Genomic DNA, 6,654 nt, shown 5'->3' with positions numbered 1-6,654 from the left:
CCCCCGCCGCGCCCCGGGACCCCGGCCAGCCGCCCGGCCGCCCCTCGGCCGCCTCTGCCCCCGCCCCGCTCGCGCTCGCCCGCCCCACTCCAGGCGCCACCGACAGCAGTGGTGCTCGGTGACATATTTTAAAAAATAGCCTTGGCTTGCTGGAAGAATCCGAGGTTTTTGGGTTTGCACCGTGGGGATGGAGAAGGGAGTATCGATCGGCCGCCTGCACCTTTTAAGTCGGGGAGAAAGTCTAAATACCAAACCCCTATAGGAGCTTTAGAGTTTGTTTCTGAGTTGGGGCCCTTCTTTGCCAGTAACTCAGTGTGTGACCTTGAGCAAATCACCACCGGTCTCGGGGACAGAGCCTCCTTAACCTTAAAATGTGAGGGTTGGGCAAGTGACCCCTCAGGTCCTTTTTACCTCAATCATCTCATGTTTTTAATCTTTTAGAGGTTCACTCCCCATTACCTCCCTTCCCCTCTTATTTCTAACATTACCTGGTCCACTGCCTCCTCTTTCAAATGTCACCCTCTTCCAATATAGGTTTTCTATTCATCGTCACCAGCTATTTCCTCAACAGTCTGGTTCCCTGGTGAGCAGGGGAGGGGGCAAGGCTTGCCCTATCTTCTCAACTCTCAGTTTCACAGAGGTGGTATTTCCTCCCCTGCGTGCCCCCACCAAAATCCACATGGTACCAGGGCCCATCTAAGGAGGAGGGCAGGCTGCATAAAAATGGATCTCCTTCCCCAAAGGAGAGGTCTCCACCGTTCCAGCCCCACCCCCCATGTACACACACGCGCGCACACACACACACACACACATGCACACACCTGCATTCATGGACATAAAACCATCTCTGTGACGCCAGAGCCCCTTTCATCTCGGGATCTCCCAGCACCAGGCAGAACCCTAATTACCCTAGCACCCCCCCTGGCCCCACCGGTTCCCCCACTGTCATTAGCCCAGTTTTACCAGCGGGGGGCCATAGCCTTCCTTTGGCTCCCAGGGCGGGGCCCTGTCTCCACAGTCTGCTCTTGGGGAGGGGTGTGTGTGTGTGTGTGTGTGTGTGTGTGTGTGTGTGTGTGTGTGTGTGTGTGTGTTAAGGGAAACTGCTCTACCAATTGCCCAGTTTATACTGGGCAGAATCACTTGCTTATGTGTGGGGTTCTGGCCAACAGCCTCTCCTAGTTGCGCTGCCCTTGCTCATGTTAGTCTCAGGCTCCTGCATCCTCAGCTTTGCTGGAGCCTTTTCTCTTAGGGGAGGGGGAGTGTAACTGGGGTTTGTAATGCATGGGGGAGGGGAGGGTGCCTCCCTCGGGACCCCTTGGAATTATGGGGATGAGAAAGGTAGCTGGTATGAAACCCGTGGGATGCAGTGTGGGATGCAGAGTGGGTGATGATGAGGGGTCTGCAGTGGGTGAAGAGAGCCTGTGGGGTGCAGTGGCAGCTGTCCTGGGGAGTCGAGGCTGCATGGTGCAGAGTCAGCATGCAGTAAGTAAACCTGTGGGTTCAGCCTGGGCTTGCAGTGGACATGCAACAGCTGCAGCATGGAGCAGGAGGCTGCATCGTGCAGAGTCAGGGCAGTGTGCAGTGTGAGGTGCACTGAGGGTGGCTGTCTGCCAATCAGTGCCACGTCCTCTCCTCAGTGATCATGTTTGGCTGAAACCCTGGGGAGCAAGGCTATGCTGTGCTGTGCAGTACTTAGGGGTGCGTGCTGTACCCTGTATGGAAATAGTCTCGGGATTGGGCTGCCCAAGGAGTTGAGGTAGAATCCCCGATGCATGGGATACATTTATGTGAGATGAGATACAATTTTACTCTGCATCCATCAGACAGAACCAAAGAGGCAATGAGGAAGTCTAGCAGTAATCTGGATTAGGACAGGGTGACTGAGTCCACAGGGGGAACACAAGAGTGCTACGGTTTTGTCTCCCTTACATTCTGGCTTCCCCCACATCTCTCTGACGAAAGGCCCTAAAGATATCTGGTGAGGGAGACTTTTTGAAATCCTAGACCCAAAGCCATAGAAAATGAAGTGCTTCCTGATCCACCTTCCTCCCCACCCCCACCCCCACCAGGGGCAGACTGGGGCACTTTGAACTCCAAGACAAGAGTTTACCATTCCCATCTTCTCCTTACCTCACTTCCTTGGCTCCCAGTATGGGCTGGTAACAGACCTAGGCAAGGGCAAAGTGAAGGGCACACACTCTCCAAAGCCGGCATCCTGCCAGATGCTGGGATCCAGCCCAGGTCTAGGCTTATAGCCCCTGCCCAGTGTTGCATCACCCCTCTTTCCACCCCACTCATCCTGCCTACCCCCATTTCTTGAAGCTTCTAGCTCCTCTCAGAGTCATTTCAGCCCCAGCTTCTGTTGTCTTCTTGCCAGGAAACCCCCACCCAGGCTGTCTCCTCCCACCCCCCACCCACCTCTGTTTCAGGGCTGAATCCCTGGGGAGAGCAGGGAGGTGGGGCACAAGTGAGTATGGATAGAGACCCTCCAAGGGGATATGCCTGACAGCCCCTTCCCTCTCAGATTTTGGTTGCCAAGGAGGCAGCAGGAACAGCCTGTTCTCTGCGCTCTCATCAGAGCAGCTATGCCTGGGCCCCGCCCTCTCTCCCTTCCTCCCTCCTTCCTTCCCAGACTGTTGCTAGGAAGCACCCCAAGATTTCTCAGGGTCCCACCCCTAGAAACCAGGGGATCCAGATATCTTTCTGAAGAGCCTCCCCCAAAGCCTAGAAGTCAAGACCCCACACAGCATCCTCCACCCCTGCCAAGAAGCCCCAAAGGGTTTGGGGAAACAGGGGACAGGCCCTCTACCAGCCTGCCCTGGAACTACCTCTGTGGCCTGGGCCACAGTAATCCCACCCCTCCCCCATCCTGAGCTCCTGGGCTCTGGGTGATGTTAGCAAGTGATGAGGTGTTCAGCAGACACCCCTGGACTCTGGAGACATAGCCCCACTTATTGGGGAGTTCTGGAAAGACAGTGGAGGAAACCTAAAGAGAACCCAAAACCCAGATTTTTCTTCCTCTTAGAGATCTTTCAATCAAGAAAAGGTAGTGGAAATGGAGAAAAGAAAGGGGGGACGGTTTATGGAAGTTGGGGATCAAGTGGCTGGCAGAGATGGGAGACTGGGAAATTTACCAACAATTGCCCTCCCATGGGTAAAATGGCAACTTAATGTCCCCCTACCAATCATCTTTGTCCCATCAGGTACCCTGGGTACGGGTCACAAAACAGAGAGCTAGGGAAGGGACTCAGGCCTGGCTGAACCTGGCCCTTCGTAGCTGAGGCAAGAAGTAGAAAAAGAAACTGACACCTTCTCCAGGTTGTTTTTCAGAGTTTCTCCTACTTTTATTCATTCTTTTGATACCTTTTTTTTAAAGCATTTAATATGTGCCAGATATTGGACCCCCTAAATTTTCCAGCTTTTGGTTTCACTCTTGCATACAGCCCCCTCATCTGGCCTTTGCCAGGAGAGAGGGGAGGAGAGGTAGGGGCGCAATGTCTTCTACCATACAGTTTGGGCCTTACTGTATTGCAGCCCTCCCCCGCAATGAGAGGAGATAGAACAAGCTGGTGTGGAAGCCAGGAGTATAGAGTGGTTAGTATAGAGTGGTTCTCAGGGCCTAGAGGGAGGGGTGATGCAAAGGAAATGGCAGGCCGGCTTCTTTTCCCTGCTGCTGTCCAGGCCTCGGGATCACAGGACGTCTCTTCTCCTCTGACATGGGCGTGTAGAAAGGGAAGGCATCCTTCAGGGTGTTGGGAGAGGAAACTGCTCCAAGGATTCAAATGCTGCCTTCCATTGTCCAGGCTGGTCTCTTGCTGGACCTCTATGGGGCAGTGGGAAGACAGACACACGAAATGGTGGGAGATCCAGGACCTGTCCCTGAGGTGGGTCCTTTTGGTAGGCTTCTCCCCCATCCTCCTCTCCCCTAGATAAATAGAAAGTAGGGATTTTGATGTAGGGACTGGTCAGAGAAGGGAACTGGTTTGGAACCAGCTGTGTATGAGTGTGTAGGAACAACTCTTTCTTTGTCCATCCACCTGCTGCCAAGTAACTCCCCATAGTGGGGGGACCCAGGCAAACTTCCAAAGGAAAATGGTTCAGCTGGGGAGGGGAATGACTCAGTTTCCCTGTGGAGAGAAAGGAAACTAAAACCTTCTGTGCCTTGTATGCTTACCAAGTATTTCAATGTTTCTGGGTCTAGACTCTTGTCACTTTTCCCTATACTTCTTTCTAGCCTAGATAAGGAATGTTCCCATCCCTTTGGGTACCCACACCCCTGTTCTCCACAGCCTTTTTTAAATTTGAGAGCGCACGCGTGTGCACGAGAATCTTAAATAAGCTCCACGTTCAGCGCAGAGCCTGACATGGGGCTTGATCCCGGGACCCTGGGCTCATGACCTGAGCTGAAATCAAGAGTCGGACATGCAACCAGCTGAGCCACCCAAGTGCCCCTCTCCACAGCCTCTTACCCCAGCCAAGACCCCACTCTGGCCTAGCTCCTTTTCTGCCACTGCTCCAGTGTTGCCATGTCACTCTGTCTGGCTGGCTTCCACCTGCCCCTTTTCTCCAGCCAGACCAGCCAACAAGATGAAGACATTGGGGCTTGGAACTAAGAGAGCAGGGTTGGGAGCTCAGCCTTCACTGGTGCTGAGGGGGAAGAAATGGACAGCAAAAGAAAGTGGGGTAAGAAAGGTTTTTGAGAAGAGTACCTGGGTGGCTCAGTCAGGTAAGTGTCTGACTTCCGTTTAGTTCATGATCTCAAGGTTCATGAGTTTGAGCTCTGCATTGGGCTTTCTGCTGTCAGCACAGAGCCCGCTTTGGATCCTCTGTACACCCCCCCGCCCCTCCCCCACTCGCAGTCTCAAAAATAAATAAATAAATAAACATAAAAAAAGAGGTTTTACAATTTTTTTTTAAATATTCATTTTTGAGAGACAGAGAGAGACATAGTGCAAGCAGGGGAGGGGCAGAGAGAGAGGGAGACACAGAATCTGAGGCAGGCCTCAGGCTCAGAGCTGTCAGCACAGAGCCTCGTGTGGGGCTCGGACCCACGAACCATGAGATCATGACCTGAACTGAATTTGGACGCCTAACTGACTGAGCTACCCAGGTGCCTCAAAAAGGAAGGTTTTTGAGAAGGGCTGTGTGGAGGAAGGGTTTTGTTTATATCCAAAGGGGATGTCTCTTATCCACAGGAGGATTTTCATAGAGTTCCATGCTTGGGGAGAGAGGATCCAGCCAGGGAGCCTGTGGGTTCTAGAGAGCTAATGTGGTGTGGAGGAAAGAGGTGGTGTATGGAAAGGCTGTCTCTGATATGTACAGATCAGAGAGGCAAGACAGTCAAAGTAGGGAAATTGAAGATGGCCCGTGTCCACAACTAAGGGAGCCCTCCTAGTTCTTTAGGAGTCCAGTTCTTGGGGGGAATCCTGCCAAGCCTAGAAAAGGAGCTGCTGGTGAGAGGTGGGGGACAGGGAAGGCAGATGGCCTGACTACAAAAGCCGCCTCCCTGCCACTGTGAAGTGGGAAGGAGGCACCCCTCCATCCCCCAGAGATGTGCCAGGCTTCCTGCCAGAGAGGGATGGTTTAAGCTCAGAATACCACTATCCTCAGGGCCCAGATATTCCCCAAATGTACCCAACACCCACTAACTCAGTCACAAAGTTGACAGCTTCTCTCTAAGAGGGGCAGTTTGGCCTATGGGGGATGGGAAGGGAGCTGTAGGATCCAGGAATGGCCCAAGGTGGGGGCCCTGGGCTGCTGTAACCAGGCAGGAGTGAGAGGAAGGAGCAGGCAAAGGTAGAGTGGGGGCCTGGGAGAAGGGAGGTCAGGTTCATATGAGGCTGCAGAGTAACAGGGGTTGTGGTCATCTCAAGTGTGAGTGTATGTGTGTGTGGCTGGGGACAGTTTGAAGGTTAAGTGTGAGGAGTCTGGGTTCTCCCTCCTTGCTGCTTCAGAAGCTTTGGCTCCATATATTTGGCAGCTGTTTTACAGAAACACTGTTTCCCAGTGGTGTCACTTGGATAGGCACAAAGGGGACCAGAATGGGGGGGGGGGGTTGGGTATATGGGGAGGCAGAAAGGCCATAGGGAGTAATGACCTTAGAGAGATGTGATCTGGCCCTCCTTCAGCTGCATGCTACCCCTAAGAACAGGGATCCTTGTCTCCCTGTTGTAATTAGGCTCTGGATACCCAGGATCCTGTTATTCTCTGCCCCAAGGGCCACAAGTTTGCTTCCAGAGTCTGAGCACACTGCTGTCCCAGATTCATTACCCTGATGACTGATTTTGCCACTGAAAGGGTGGCCAAAGAATTATTGCTGGGGAATATGGGCAGAACTTGGCCTCATGGACTGGGATATCAACCCCCTTAGGGTATGGGATGGGGGAGCTGAAAGTAGGGGTGGCAGGATACTGGCTCGGGCCTTCATGTTTACTCTTGTCCTCGGTTATAAATGTTAGGGACGATCTGTCCATAGGACAGGGCAGGGACAAGGGCTATATATAGGAAGGGTCAGACATTGGAGCCAGAGGTGGATAGTACTTGCTTTTGAGCTTCTCACTAGAGGGGGGAAAGAAGGGCTCATGCCCAAAGCCCTGAACATAATTATGTACAATATCGTTCCATAGGATAAGCGAGACATCATATTGTTTTTAA

General features: G+C 52.8%; 1 protein-coding gene across 2 annotated transcripts in view; it reads left to right on the top strand.

Moving 5' to 3' along the window:
- Nucleotides 1–6,654, top strand: part of MED24 (mediator complex subunit 24) — a 31,786-nt gene that overhangs the window by 636 nt on the left and 24,496 nt on the right. The gene's annotated exons all lie outside the window — the stretch shown is intronic.

This window comes from Puma concolor, chromosome E1, assembly GCF_028749965.1.
Source record: "Puma concolor isolate L17-30 chromosome E1, mPumCon1.1.hap2, whole genome shotgun sequence".
NCBI lineage: Eukaryota > Metazoa > Chordata > Mammalia > Carnivora > Felidae > Puma > Puma concolor.
This window is presented reverse-complemented; position numbering and strand designations above follow the sequence as displayed.